This window comes from Choloepus didactylus, chromosome 1, assembly GCF_015220235.1.
Source record: "Choloepus didactylus isolate mChoDid1 chromosome 1, mChoDid1.pri, whole genome shotgun sequence".
Taxonomy (NCBI): domain Eukaryota; kingdom Metazoa; phylum Chordata; class Mammalia; order Pilosa; family Megalonychidae; genus Choloepus; species Choloepus didactylus.
This window is the reverse complement of record NC_051307.1, coordinates 228938095-228954469: the sequence shown is the minus strand read 5'-3', so window position 1 is coordinate 228954469 and position 16375 is coordinate 228938095. Positions and strand designations below refer to the sequence as shown.

The 16375-nt window shown below is 36.7% G+C and overlaps 1 protein-coding gene and 1 pseudogene across 1 annotated transcript in view; both read left to right on the top strand.

Moving 5' to 3' along the window:
• Positions 1–16375, top strand: part of CNTN3 (contactin 3) — a 402513-nt gene that overhangs the window by 108875 nt on the left and 277263 nt on the right. The gene's annotated exons all lie outside the window — the stretch shown is intronic.
• Positions 13697–14439, top strand: LOC119510319 (annotated as a pseudogene).

The following is a 16375-nucleotide window of genomic DNA, read 5'->3' as shown; positions in this document are numbered from 1 at the left end:
GAGACAACTTCAAGTATGTGTTTTTGCCTGAATATTCTGTGATACGCATCTAAGAAGCCTGCAGGATAGATATAGTTCAATAGCCACCCATGTGAGACTCTGCAAATCAAAATTTCCAAGTATGATGGGGCACATGATATATATAGTCATATGATTTTTCCTTTTTAGTCTGTTGATGTAATGGATTATGTTAATTGACTTTTGAAGGTTGAACCAAACTTACATGTCTGAAATAAATCCCACTTTTTTTTTTCTCTGGGTTAGTCTGGCTAGAGTTTTGTCAATTTTGTTCATCTGTTTAAAGAACCAGCTTTCGGTGTTGTTAATTTTCTCCAGTAATTTCCTGTTTTCAATTTCATTGATTTCTTCTCTATTTTTTTATGTTTTTTTTTTTTTTCCTGCTTACTTTGGATTTAATTTGCTCTTCTTTTTCTAGTTTCCTAAGGTGGAAGTTTAGATTATTGATTCTAGATAGTTCTTCTTTTGTAATATATATATGCAATGATATAAATTCTCCTCTAAGCACACTACTTTTGTTCAATCCCACAAATTTTGGTAAGCTGCTTTTTCCTTTTCATTTAGTAGAAAGTATTTTTAAATTTTTTCTTGAGACTTCATCTTTGACCCATGTGTTTTTTAGAGGTGTGTTGTTTAATATCCAAATATTTTGAAATTTTCTAGCTATTTTTCTGTTACTGATTTCTGGTTTAATTCCATTGTGTTCTGAGAGCAGACTTTGTATGATTTTTTTCTTTTGAATTTGTTAAGATGTGTTTTATGGCCCAGGATGTGGTCTCTCTTGGTCGGTGTTCCATGTGAGCTTGAGAAGATCATATGTTCTTTTGCTGGATGAAACATTTCATAAATGTCAATTAGATCCCATTGATTGATACCGCTGTTCAGTTCTCTTGTATCCTTACTGATTTTATGTCTGCTGTATCTATTAGTTACTGATAGAGAGGTGATGAAGTCTCCGACTCTAGTAGTGGATTTATCTATTTCTCTTTGCAGCTCTATCAATTGTTGCCTTATGTATTTTGACTCTGTATTGTTAGGCACCAACACATTCATGATTGTTATGCCTTCTAGGAGAATCGACCGCTTTGTAGTTATTCAGTGCCCCTCTTTATCCTTTATAATTTTTCTTGCCCTGAAATCTCTCTGATATTAAAATAGTGTCTCTGGCTTTCTTTTGATTAGTGCTAGCACAGTGTATCTTTCTCCATCCCTACACTTTTAATCTAGCTTTGTCTTTGTATTTAGAATGGGTTTCTTATAGATAAAATACAGTTGGGACTATTTTGTACACTTTTTAAGTTAACTTTTAGTTGATGTAATTAGATCTTTCACATTTGAAGTGATTATTGATATAGTTGAATTAATATCTACCATATGTATAACTGGTTTCTATATATTGCCATTCTTTGTTTTTTCTTTCTTTAAGTCTTGTCTCCCTTTTCTGTTTTTAACTGAGCATTTTATAATATATATGTATATATATATCTATATATATATATCTATCTATCTTACTTTCTCTCTTCTCTTAGCATATCAATAGCGTTTTAAAAATGCAGTGATCAGCCTAGGGTTTGCAGTGTATATTTACAACTAATTTAAGTCCCCTTTCAAGTAAGGCTGTACAACTTCATGAATAGTGCAGGTGCCTTATACAAAGAATTCCCAATGCTTCCCTCCCTCCCAACCCTTATAACATTGCTTTTATACATTTTACTTACCCCATAAACTATAATCATCCATTATATTGTTGTTTTTATTATTATGAATGTATTGTTATCTATTAGGTCAGTTAAAAATAAGAAACATAAAATATTGTGTTTTACTTTTATTATTTCCTTCTCAAATGCTCTTCCTTTCTTTATGTTGGTCTGTGTTTCTCACCTATCTCATTTTCTTTCTCTCTGGGTGGTTGGCTTGCTCTGTGACCTCACTTCTATGATGGATCTATGAAGAGTTACTGATTTTCAGTTTGTTCCACTTTCTTCTTGTGAGGATGGGAGTGCTGACTTCCAAGCTCTTCACAAGAGCTGGAACACCGTTTCTTATAATTAAAGGATCTCAGCTTTGCCAAGTCCTAAAGAGACAATCCAGCCCAATCCCTATCTGAAAAACAAACGTGGCTTCCTAAGTCAAGCTCATACTTGGAGATTTAGAGACAGAAATGTTGAGTGTTGTTCTGGCAGCTGGCAGGTTGATTGACTTGAATCCTTACTTTTAATGTTAATCTTAGAAAATTTAGCTTAAGTAAGAATTTCATGTTTGGTTATGTGTTAACTGTAAAGATATGGTTCACCTAGATATTTTATCATGGATGTTTGGTGTATTTTGCAAAGTGATTCATTCCATGGGAACAGTAAGACCTGTGCAAATGTTGGCCCTTCTAAACAGAATATCAGGAGGCCCTCTTGAAAATAACATTAACCATTGAAATCTTCTGTAGAAATCTGAGGAATGAACAGCCTAGCGAAGGCTAAACTTTTTTTTTCTCCCCTAATGACTAGAGCAGCTGTCATGTTCAAGTAAGTTATTAAATCCCAGAAATGGGATTTCGATTTAGCACTCAGATGTTCTGCCAGAGGTTACTAGAGTGTTGTTGCTGCTAAAAGTGCTATTTATGTGTGCATTTTAGTTGTGTTTCTGCTTTGTAGTACTTGCATCTACAATACTCGCCAGGAGGTGGATTGGGGTGTAGGTGACCAGATGCCTCTGTTAGGATGCAGTGAGGGGATTTTTTTATGGAGTCATAAATGTGGTCACTGAATTAGCTTCTTGTATAAATTTGCTTCTTGTGTAAGTTCATATTTTGATACAATGAATTATTTTTAGTTGAATGTACCTATTCCATGTGGAGAAAGGACAGTTGTCCTGGGAATGGCCAGAGTCTTTGATCAGATACAGCATTTTGTAAATTAAAACCATTTTCAATGCGGCATACACACACACACATACACATATCACACTTACTCACAGATTTCAATTCTAACATTAATTTATGAAATAGTTCTCTAATATATACAGTATGTTAAGCATGCTTAGGGGATAAGAATGTGTGTTAAATATTGTCACTGTCCTCTGAAAGTTTAAAGAGTGGGGGTGGGGGAGATAAAAGAGAAAAACAAGTAAACATAATATATGTTAGTATAGGGGTATTGTAATGAGTAGAATACAAAAAAATTGTTCTAAGAATGTAGAATGAGGAAAGCTCATTACCAAGATACAATACCAACGAAGGATTAATGAAAGAGTTGATAGCCTACCTTCTTTAGACTTTCTACATATTTTTGCGGTATTTTGTTAATTTCACTTTGTGGGAGGTGTGGTAAGGCCAGATGCAGATCAAATGAGAGAGCGAGACCAGGCCATTCAGGGCCACGAGGGGAAAACACTGAGGTCGGTCCCCAGGCAGAGAAACCAAGTGGGACTGAGAAGGTGTCTCCATTGTGATTTCTGTAGGAAGCATGTGAAGGTGAGGGAGGGGCGTGCTAGCATGGGATTGGCTTTGCTATATTTGAAAGAGGTGCCCTGTAGCTGGAGTCAGAATTACTTGGGAGTAGCAGATGTATATAGGTGGGCATGGCCACCTGGACACCTACAGATGTTAAAGCATCAATGTACAGATGCTTCTACTACATGCTGCTGAATGGTTCTCCAGAATGTTTGTAGACCAGGGAATATCAAATTCAGGATAGGAACTGATTGATAGCACTATAGTAGTTTATGTCTAGCTTTTAAAAAACAGGATAGGACTAAAGCAGGAGAAGGGAGGGGAGAGTAGGTGGGGGAAAAAAATATATCAGGGTCCATCCAGGATGCAGTAAGGATTGGTATTATTTCGGGAAACTTTTTTTTAATCACTTGTGTATGTGTGTGTAAACATGCACATTGGGTAAATCATGTTGAAAATTGGTATTTTACTGTGGGTCAAATAATGAAAGAAAAAAGAGTAAAGTAAGTCTAGGCAACTCTGAAACCCCGACCCCATAGTTCTAGATGCAAATTTGCCAGAGGACATTCTCTTCCTTTGGCTCGCTTGAACTCTTGGATCTCTGAACCTACCCATCAACCCGGCTTAATCCAGTGGGCTGCAAGTATAAAAGCAGGATCCTTGCTTGGCAAAAGAAGTGGGAAGAGAGAAATAGATGGTATTTCATGTACTCAGAAATTTGGAAACAAATTACTGGCTTCACCTGCTGAGGTGGAGGAGGAAAAGATTATGCTTCTCTCTTTATGAGATTATAGCAGCAAAAATACTAAAAAATCTAATTAGCAGCTAGTATGACTTCTTAACAGTTTCTCCATTACAACTGGTTTATAGTAGGAAATTTTTATTGCATAATGATTTTTTTATAGAAACAATGGCTTTGAACTAGAGTTTTGTATGAAACATTCTTTGTAAAATACTTAAAAGGAATCATGTCTGGGCCCAAGAAGCCTTGACCCGATCTTTTTGGTGAAGAATAGAAACCACAAATGTAATAATCCCTATTGAGAAGTAGACTAAAGGGATGTTTTAGAAAGAATTGATTAATAAAGTCTTTTTGGGCTGATTGTTGAGAACCTTGTGAATTGGCACGTTTTGAAGGTATTCAGTGGAAGTTGGCATAATAGAAAGTGGGAATGTGTTTTTTCTTTCCGAATGGACCATAGATTGTGTTCTCGTGGGTATATTATTCATAGTGCACACCACATCTAACAATAACATTCTAACTTCTTTTATCATGTGGAGTTGCTGTGAAATCATCTAGCAAGAAATGAATGGCTATGGGCTGGGAATTATGGAAGGATGTCAAGGAGGTTAAAAAGCACTAGAATTCACATTTATAAAAGATAACCACAACATGAATTTAAATAAAGCAAGCCATGAAGTACTATGAAAATATTTTAATCTACAAAGCCTTCAACCCATCTCTTCTAAATCTGTTTTCCTTCCAAATTACATTATGTATTTCCTTTAGTATAACTCTAAATTAACTTATATTTTATTCAATTGTAAAGAACATTTCAACAATCAGAGGTGCAGCCTACAGATTTAGAAAGTATCAAGATAAAGTATTGGGCATCTTTAGTCACTGCAGAGTGAATATTGATAAATCCAGTGAAATAGATCATAAAAATTATCAAAATCTGTGGTTAGTTTATGTAAAGCAAAATGTTTAATTTTGAATATTTAACTTTGAATATGAACCATTGTGTATATATGTGTGAATGTGTGTGTGCATTTTTTGTGTTTTCTTAGGCAGGTTGCAATTAAGGGATGAAGGCACTTGGTACAAATTAAAATTCATCACCCTTTGAAAGGGTTCTCCCACTTGAAGGAGGAACAGTTTTGTACATGCACATTTTTTTCTAACACCTGTAAAGTTTAAGCGATCCCTTTCAACTCTAATTCTCTAATTATTGAATGCTGCTTTCCCTGCAGTTTCTCTATTTCTGTTTATGGACAAACAGGAAGTAGTGAGGAAAATCATGTGAAAAACTATTAATTTGGCAATTTAAAGAATTTTATCACTTACACTGTTATCTGTTATGCTAATTATATTCCAGGTGCATGACATACTCTTGTACTTTTTTCTTTGATTTAATTGCTTGATAAATATTTCCAGATGTGGAAAACAGACAAATCAGTTATTCCTGATAAGTATATTATTTTTCTTTCTCATTTTATGTACACTATATTGCCTTTTCTTCTTTTTTTCTAGTGAATTGGTAGCAATGCTTTCTAGCGGCAGCTGACAAAAATACATTAGAGTTTTTTTTTTTTTTTTGCTTACTGCAATGACATTTAGAGTTATATAATTTGTGTTGGTTCTGGAACTCAGGGATGTGAGGGCTCTGAGTTGGCTTTTCTGTGATTATATATATATATCTATATATATAAAATTATATAAATATACCTATAATTTAGATATATTTACACACAGCTATACATACACACATATATATTAAACTTCCCCTCATGCCCTCGTGTGTCCAGATGGCCACACTTCCTACCAATATTCCTTCCTCACCTGGCAGTTCCATATTAGAAAGGAAGGGAAGTAAGGTCCGTATTTCTTTCTTTCTTCTTTGTACTTTATTTTTAAATAAGCTTTCCAGAAGCACTCAGCAGGTGTTCTCTTACCCGTCTTTGTCCATTACTGTTGCATGCCCCAATCTCCTCTGTCTACCCTGCTTCCCAGTCAGGAACCTCAGAGAGTTCTGGGAAGCTAACATGTTTGACAGTTTTAGTCTGTGTGATGAGAGGCAGTTTCTGAGGGCAGGGGAAAGAGGCGATAGCTGTTGCGTGGACAGCCAATAGTGTCTGCCGCAGCTAATTTTTCACATGCTGCATGTGTGTGGTATTTAAATACTTGTTAAAGAAGTGAATTAATCTAATTTTCTATCTTCCACTAGCTTTGGAAGAATGGAAATAGAATTTTATTTTTGTTTTTCTTTGGCATTTTCTAGCCTTAAACCAAGAATGCCAAAAAGGATAATGTCATACTGCAAAAAGAAAATTTCAATTTTTTTTTCCTGTGGAATAGTAGAACCTAGAAAACAGATCTCGTCTCATTGACATCATTACTTCCTCTGATTCAGAGTAGAGCTTAAGAGTTCATTCTATTTGGTCAGATACCTGGTAAGTACACTGAATATTCCTTTCAAGGTTCATCTTTTAAATTCTGCCTTTAATAGCACTACCCACCCTAGCCCCCTTTTATGTTTTACCAACTCTTCATGTCAAAATGCATTTGCTGTTTTGTTTCATGTAGATATAATGTAAATCGCTAAGGGGCAATAGGATGTGCTTTCCTTTTTCCCTAGGAATTTCAGAGATAATAGCATTTCCTTTTAGGAATTTCCTTTCTTTTAGCTAAAGTAGTGCAGCTATTTGGACTCCCTTGTGTATTCCCTTTGTCAGCCTTCATAAAAATTGCATAAAGTATGACCATTATAATTGATTGGCCACGGTTTGATCTTTCATGTGGCACTACCTTAGGAACTCATAAAGCTTGTACTTACATTCAAAGGCAGTTATTCCTAGTAGCCTGTGGGTGTTAGGGGAAGAAGAATAACACCTTAGGATTGGGTTTTTGGACGTATTAGTCTGTTCGGAAATGTTATACACCCTTTATTTTAGGTTGTAAACTTAAAATGGAGTTTTGGAGTCAGGCTAGCGTATCAAAAAAATGTTATACTGTCACAAAAGGTAAAGTTTAGCATCGATCTAAATGTTTTATTGAATCCATTTAGTTGGCCAAAGGTCCCCTTATAGTTTTAGCCAAGCTCCTTTTCTTGGTTATGAATATCTGTGTGAAGAATCAAGAGTCTGTCATTTTGAAGATCAAAATTCACCTTCAGGAAAATGTTGGATAATTAAATTTCTTTTAGATTATCAAAGATTTCATAATGTGTTTCTTTTAAGTTTATATTGCTGGCAAGTGTGAGTAGAGCATTATCCCCCAGCATCTTTCGTCACCTGTTTTATTCTGCTGTATCAAGAATGAATGGCCTTTATCTGTTTTCCGAGTATGAAACATGGACAGATCTGTCATGTTTGATTATTAATTTGTGCTTATATTTTAAGAGTCATTGGAAGCTCTGGAATGGCTGCTGGAGATCTGCAAAGCCTTTAGGAGCCTTAAATTTTAGAGATTCCGGGTATGAAACTCACAGGCTGTTAACTCCAGTGTCATCAGGAAATACTGAATTTGATAAAGCAGACTGACATTAATTTTAGTCTTTGACCATATTTAAGAACAATGTGGTTTCATAGAAAGGGAAACAAGCCCAGAATCTAAGGACTGGTGTCTGGTCCCAGTTCTCTCACCAAGAAACTGTCTTACTATGGTGGGATTATTTAACGTCTAGGTGCCTCATTTATCCTGGGGAGGCCAAAAAACATACACATGGGGAATATAACCTGTGGAATTAAAATCCTAGCATAAAATAGTATCTGCCTTATACAGAGTTATTGTGAGAATTCCTTCATTCACCTTTACCATTCATTCAGCAAATACTGAGTACTTAACTAAGCTAGGAGCTGGGATACAACAGTGAATTCAACACAAATCAATACCATACATATTATGTAAACACATGTTTAGTTTTATGTGGTGAGATAAAGTGAGGTAAACAGACAGCCACCGTGACAGGTGGAACTGAGGGGTGAGTAATGACTTCAGATTGAGGGGATGGTTATGTTTAAGCTGAGAGGGTGATATTTACGGTAAATTCTGAATGATGAAAAGCAACCAAACTACAGTAATAAGAAGTGCAAGACCCCAAAAGTGACAGCAAGCTCAGCATGTCTGAAAGGCAGAGAGAAGGATGTGACTGTACCTCAGGGAGCAAAGGACAGCTCCATAGGAGATGGGGTCAGAGGAAACCTGGAGATAAGAGAATGAAGGAGTATAAATTGCTTGTAACATGCCTGGTTCATGGTAAGCATTCAATAAATTGTAGCAAATTAGCTTTATTATTTCAGAGGCTTCTGAGAATGCTTCTGGTCATTTAAGTCATTCATCTAAAATTAATGGTGGTCTCCGGAAAAGAAATACAGTAGAATTGGGGTCTGGACCATTATTAAATGGCAATGGGATGGATATTTGAGATTTTATTGTGGTAACTAGTAGGGAAGTTTTGCAAAGCACCTTTCTTTGCCACCTTCATTCAAATCATGCCTTCTTACATATATCTAATTTTCTTTCTTTTGGTTTCCCTTTCTTACATATCTGTTATTTCCAACATTATAACATTGAGTTCATCTATTATTGCTTTAAATATTTATACATTAGAGTTTGTGAAAAAGATGATATAATATCCAGTTAATGAATAAGATATGTAGTGATGTGAACCTGTTAAACTGGAAAAAAATGCCATGAAAAACTTACTATTTTTGCAACTGTTTACACAATAGATGTATTTTCAGCTTTCCAAGATAATAGTCAATAAGTAAAATGGATGTGATTATTTTATTTTTATTTATTTGTTTTTATGCAGTAAACTAGTCAAGGGGAGAAAGTTGAGGAAAAATACTGTTGGTTCTTTTCCATTAGGGGTATTAGAAATTATTTTAAAATCCATTTCTTCTGTAAGTTGTCTTTTCCCACAAAGGAAATTGAGGCCTTTTTCCTCGTGGCATTTTCCACTTATGAATAAATGAAGTTCAAGAGGGAACCAGGAGGGTAAGCAAGCTATGTATATTTTTGTTGGTTATTTTTTATTAGAGAAGTTGTGGGTTTACAGAAAAATCATGCATAAAACGCAAGGTTCCCATATACCAACCTATTATTAATATTTTGCATTGATATTGCACAATTGTTAAAACTGATGAAAACACATTTTTATAATTCATGGTTTAACTTAGGGTTCACTGTGTTGTGCAGTTCCTGGGATTTAAAAAAAAATATTTTTATTCTAGTAACAGATATACAACCTAACATTTCCCCCCTTTAACCACATTCAAATACAACTTCAGTACTAGTAACTACATTCATAATGTTGTGCTACCATCACTACCATTCATTACCAAAACTTTTCCATTATCCCAAATAGAAACTGTACATTTTTTAAGCCTTAACACCAATTCCCTACCCACTTCACATTCCCCGGTAACCTATATTCTAGATTCTGACTCTGTGTACTTATTCTAATATTACTTCATATTAGTGAGATCATACTGTGTTTGTCCTTTTGTGCCTGTCTGATTTCACTGAACATGATGTCTTCAAGGTTCATCCATGTTGTTGCGTGTATCAAAACGTCATTCCTTTCTCAGGATGAATAATATTCCATCATATGTATATACCACATTTGGTTTATTCATTCATTAGGGTTGCTTCCATCTCTGGGCAATTGTGAGTAATGCCATTATGACCATAGCTGCGCAGATATCTAATCAAGTCCCTTTCAGTTCTTTTGGGTATATACTCAGAAGTGCAATTGCTGAGTCATGTGGTAGTTCTATACTTAACTTCTGGAGGAACCACCAAACTGTCTTCTATAGTGGCTGCACCATTGTACATTGCCACCAGCAATGAATGAGTGTTCCGGTTTCTCCACATCCTCTCCAACCCTTATAATTTTCCATTTTTTAGTGTAGCCACATTAGTAGATATGAAATGGTATCTCATTGTGGTTTTGATTTGCATTTCTCTAATGGCTAATGATGTTGAGCATCTTTTCATTTGCCTTTTGACCATTTGTTTATCTTCTTTGCAAAAATTCTATTCAAGTTTTTTTCCCATTTTTCAATTGGGTTGCTTGGATTTTTGTTGTTGGTTTGGGGATTTCTTTATATATTCTGTATATTAAACCTTTACCAGATATTTGGTTTTCAAATATTTTCACCCATTGTGTAGGGTGTCATTTTACTTTCATGATAAAGTCCTTTGATGCCCCAAAGTTTTTAATTTTGATAAGATTCCATTTATCTATGTTTTTTCTTTTATTTCTTGTACCTTGGGTGTAAAGTACAAGAAACTATTGCCTAATACAATATCCTGAAGAAGCTCTCCTGCATTTTCTTCTAGGAGTTTTATAGTTACAGCTCTTATATTTAGGTCTTTCATTAATTTTGAGTTGATTTTTATATATGGGGTGAGTTAGAGGTCCACCTTCATTCTTTTGCAAATGAAGATCCATTTATCCCACCATTATTTGTTGAAGAGACTGTTCTTTCCCAATTGAGTGGTCTTTGCCCCCTTGTCAAAAATCAGTTAGCCATAAATGTATGGGTTAATTCTGAACTCTCAGTTCAATTCTATTGGTCTGTATGTCTGTCCTTGTGCCAGTACTGAGCTGTTTTGATTCCTGTGGCTTTATAATTAGTTTTAAGATCAGAAAGTGTGAGTCCTAATATTTTTCTTTTTAAGGATGGCTTTGGCTACTCAGGCACTCTTACCCTTCCATATTAATTTGTTGATTGGCTTTTCCTTTTCTGCAAAGAAGGCTGTTGGAATTTTGATTGGGATTACATTGAACCTGTAAATCACTTCGGGTTTAATTGGCATCTTAACAATATTTAATCTTCCAATCCATGAACATGGGATGTCCTTCCATTTATTTAGGTCTTCTTTGATTTCTTTTACCACTGTTTTGTAGTTTTCTGCATAAAAGTCCTTTACATCCTTGGTAACTAATAGAATCATTGTATTATGCTTCCTTTAATGTAACAAAGGTGATATCCCAAGGTAAATGCAGATGTCTTAGGCTGTTTTTACTTCTTATAATTATTTTTTCTTTCTGCTCTTCAGCCTGACTCATTTGAATTGTCTTGTCTTCAATTTCATTGATTCTTCTTCCAGCTTCAATCTGCTCTGAAACCCTCCTGGGAATTGTTCATATCAGTTATTGTAGTTTCAACTCCAGTAGTCCTGTTTGTTTCATTTTTAAAATATCTGTCTCTTTTTTGAGATTCTCATAATTTCATTCATTGTTTTCTTGATATCGTTTAGTTCTTTCTCTGTATTTTCCTTCATATCTATGAGCATGTTGAAGATCATATTTTTAATGTCTTTGTACTTTATGTCCACAGCATGATTGTCTTCATTTATGTTTTCTGGATTATTGTCCTCTTCCTTTGGATGGACCATCATTTCCTGTTTCTTTATTTTTCTTGTTATCTCTTGTTGCACCCTGTACAGTTTTAAAATATTTTTAAAATCTTGGAGGGGCAAGATGGCAGCATAGATAGGAGTGGAATTTAGTTAGTCCCCTGGATCAACTAATAAACAACCAGGAACAACTAGTAAATAATTTGGAATAACTTCTGGGAGACAGCTGTGACTGTCCACACATTGTACACCAACCTGGATTGGGAGGAATGCCTGAGACCACAGCATAGAATCTGTAAGGAAAAGCTGCAGGACCATGCCAAAGACAACCTCACCCCCCCCCCCCACCCATGGCAGTCTGAGCTACAAAACCTCACTGTGGTAGAAACTAGCAGTACTCTCTGAGCAAGTAAGCGAATATAGCTCAGCTGACCTCCAACTGGGGTTTTAATTAACAAATGTGGACTGCTGAATACAAGCTACAAACCCCCAAGAAGCAGGCAGAGGCTTTAGCTGATGACTGACCTTAAAAAACCAGAAGACTCATCTATTCCAGGAGGGGGGCCCAGAAGATCAGGTGTTATCTCTGGCTGAAGAATGAATCTGTGTGTGTGTGGGGGGGGGGGGGGGGGGCTGTGTACTGGTTCCAAAAGGAGGCTTTCTGTCCCTTTTTCTCTCTCTCAACCTGAGGAGCTTAGAGGAGATACAGCCACAGCCATTTTCAGTTCCCAGTGCTCTGACCCAGACGGGTGGAGATAACAGAGTCAGAGAGACAACAATTCAAATGCAGATGAAAACTCTGAAGGGGGTTTATCTTCTCTAAGAGTAAGGAGGTGGGGCCCAGCTCTCCCTTCAGAACCAGACCCCAGAGTCTGTGGGAAAACAGGCAAAAGAGAAACTGAAGTGGCCCATCTCCTTACACCAGTCAGGAGTGAGAGGCTGACAGGCACCACTTGCTGGACAGGTTAGGAAAAGCACAGCTACTGGAAAACTCACAGGAAAGTCTGTCATTCCTCTAAGATACATCCTGAATATAACCCCATTCTGAGACTTGAACCTGTTGAATATAACCCCATTCTGAGTTCTGGTATGGGAAAATCTGTCTGGGTAACCAAGGAAACCAGATGCCTAGACAACAGAAAACTACAATCAATATCAGGAAAAACGGAGATATGGCCCAAGCAAAGGAATAAACTTGCACCTCAGTCAAGATACAGTTGAGATATGGTTTCGCTTTAATGAAGCAATCTATTAAAGATTTTCAAAGAAATATACTAAATGAAATAAAAAACCAAATCAACGAGTTCAGGGAAGATATAACAAAAGAGACGAAGGCTATAAAGAAAATACTGGGAGAACATAAGGTAGAAATCGAAAGTTTGAAAAAACAACTGGCAGAATCTCTAGAAATGGAAGGCACAACACAAGAGATGAAAAACACAATGGAGACGTACAACAGTAGATCTCAACAGGCAGAAGAAAACACTGAGGAACTGCAGAACAAGCACCTGAAATCCTGCACACAAAAGAACAGATAGGGAAAAGAATGGAAAAATATGAGCAACGTCTCAGGGAATTGAAGGATAATATGAAACACGCAAATGTATGTATCATGGTTGTCCTTGAAGGAGAAGAGAAGTGAAAAGGGACAGAAGCGATAATAGAGGAAATAATCAAGGAAAATTTCCCATCTCTTATGAAAGACATAAAATTACAGATGCAAGAAGCATAGCGTACCCCAAACAGAATAGATCTGAATAGGCCTATGCCAAGACACTTAATCAGATTATCAGATGTCGAAGACAAAGAGAGAATCCTGAAAGCAGTAAGAGAAAAGCGATCCATCACATACAAAGGAAGTGTGATAAGACTATGTGTGGATTTCTCAGAAGAAACCAGGGAGGCAAGAAGGAAGTGAGGTGATATATTTAAGATACTGAAAGAGAAAAACCACCAACCAAGAATCCTATATCCAGCAAAACTGTCCTTCATAAATGAGGGAGAGCTTAAAATATTCTCTGACAAACAGACAATGACAAGAGTTTGTGAACAAGATACCTTTTCTACAGGAAATACTAAAGGGAGCACTACAGACAGATAGGAAAAGACAGAAGTGAGAGGTTTGGAATACAGTGTGGGTGATGGTAGCACAGCAGTGTGATATTCTTGAATTTCATGATCCAGAAGGAACAGGAAAAACAGAAATGCTTTATTATTTAACACCACAGTGTACACTTTGAAAATCAGAAGGCAGACTGGAAGTAAAAATCTTCATTGATACAGACTACTACTTTGATTTGCTCTGGCTTGTTACAATTCCTGAGCATAGACTCTCCCAAAGCTCTGAAGAAATAATAAAATACTGCCTTGGAAGATTTTTTTTTGTTGTTGTTATACTGCAGTAGTAGCAGACAGTTACTTCTGACACTCTACTCACTAAAACTATGTTTTGTAGTCACCTCTTTCTGCCTTTTGATTTTAGATAGGCTGTCAGCTTTTTACTGGGTAGACCAGGTCAATGGAGGAGGAAGTATTAACTTACAGGAGTCTATTCTGAAGAAATGTTCTTTGTTCTTAGAGAAACTATTAAATGAGTTTCACTTGGTTCTTTTTGCAGCAACACAAAGAATAATGCAGAAAACCTCAAGCTCAGCAGAAGGACCTTCCTTTGCCTTTAAACATCAGTGTAATACAGATGTAGAGAATAGACCGTATCTCTGTAAGGCATGGCAAGAAATGCTAAAGCATAGATTTTTTTTTCCTAACTAGATGGTTCTAAAAGCAGCAGCCAGCCAGTTTTCTTTAGTTTCACGTCATTTAAAAAGTAAGAATACGAAAAAAAAAGTTTTTTATTGTTAGAGAAAGTGGGGTTGACTTTTGTTGATATGCATCATAAAATAGTCTTTTGCAGGATATCATGCAGTGTTTAAAAAGTCTTTCATAGGCTAAGTGGTTTGAATCTAAAATTTTAAACTCTAGGGGAATTAAACTACTACATTAGGACAGAAAAATCTCAGACTATTCTGTTTCTAGATGACTGAAGGTTAATCAAAGTGATATTAATAAATTTTGTATTAAACTTTTTAAAAACTAAATAAATTACGATCACATTTCAACCTAAAAATTTTTTTTAAATGTTAACTCTGGGATATAGTCCACGAAATGTGTGTTTCTTAATTTTGTAACTAGCTGGTGATATAGAGATTTTCTTGAGAGTCAGGAGGAGCTACAAAACAAAGCAAACCTAAGCAGAAAACACCTTTCATAGTCTGTGCAGATTACTTTTGCATTGGCTGGTGCCCTCCTTCAGAGTTCAGCTCTTCTAACAGGAATATTAATTAGCCCAAGGCAAATACAAAATGCAGAGTCCTCCCTGTTTATTCTGGGCCTGTGTCCTGTCCTGGGTCTGTGTTTGCCAGTAGTCTTAGGAGTTCCCTCTTTTAAAGGAGTTTGAATGTCCCCTCTACTTCCCAGGAAACAGACCTTCTCCCTCTCCTGGGTGTTCCACTTCAGTGTTTAAAGCTGGAAGCCTCTGCCCCAGGCCATCCGCTTCAGCTGTTTCTTATACTGCTTTCCTTGCCTCAAGCTGCTTGTACCTGGGGGTTACTTTCTGGGAGGTAGGGCACACCAGAGAGGAATTTCCCAAGTCAGTCTTTCCCAACTGGAATAAGTCTAAGGACCCACAAAGGGTTTGCAGGCTGGTTCCAGACTTCTCTGAGGAGAAGATGTGTGATGGGCCAGAAAGAATGCCAGGAGTTTCTTGCAGGACTCTGCCCAAAGTTATGCTTTCCTGCCTTGGCCCTTGGCTAGCAATTGCAGTCTTTCAGCTGTCCTCTGTAGCTCTGAGGTGGGTGGTATACTGTCACGTCTCCTCCACTGTCTCTGTCCAGGGCTGGTTGGAACAATGGCCACCCTCCCAGCCAGGCCCGCAGCAATTCATAGTAGCTCAATCAAAAGCAGTGATGAGTGATTGGCCTGTGCCCTTCTCAGATCACGGGGAAGTGGATTTTTATGTCCCACTCTGGCACCAGCAAGCTTCCAAAGCAGCCGGACACCACTGCTGCCTGTCACAGGTGGTTGTTAGGAGGTGGTAGCCACTGTGGAGAGAGCAGTTCACTGGTATTTATTGTAATTTACCAGCCTGTTCCTCCTGCTTCTCCATCGATGCTGTTCAGTGTTCTCCTGCACTCCAGAGTTTGGAAATAGTTGATTCAGACAGCTCCTGCCTGTTTAGTGGTTGTTCTGTTGGAGGGACTGATTGCCGGAGCTTTCTACTTGGCTGTCTTTCTACAGTTTCCCTTGCACATTGTCTTAAAGTCTGTGTTTAGACTCTGGGGTCAGATAGTCTAGTGTGCAGGTTGTATATTCAGAAATGCTGTTATCTTGCTTATGTCACTTAACTGCTGTTAGGTTCTGTGTTCCTTTTGTGGATGTAGGGGATAATTACAGTACTTACCTGTAGAATGCAGTGAAGATTAAAAACCAAGTATTATTTTCATTATCACATTATCATTTTATCAGTGTTTCTATAGTAGTTTTCATAATATTATTATTTGGAGTGCCCAGAATCTAAACCCATAGCTTCTGAACCTGTTTTGCTGCTTTTTGATCTCTTTTAGTTTGTCCTAACTTTTCATGGAATCTCTCCCTCTTAGTCTGTTTATTCATGCTGTGTTTCAATAGGAACTCTTCCGTAATTTTGCTGACCATTCCAAAATAGGAAAATAAGGAACTTTTTTCCTGGGAATTTTTTTTTCCAGAAATACTCTCAGAATAGTTATACAACTGCAGTAGCATAAACATTTGGTGATGGCATTAAC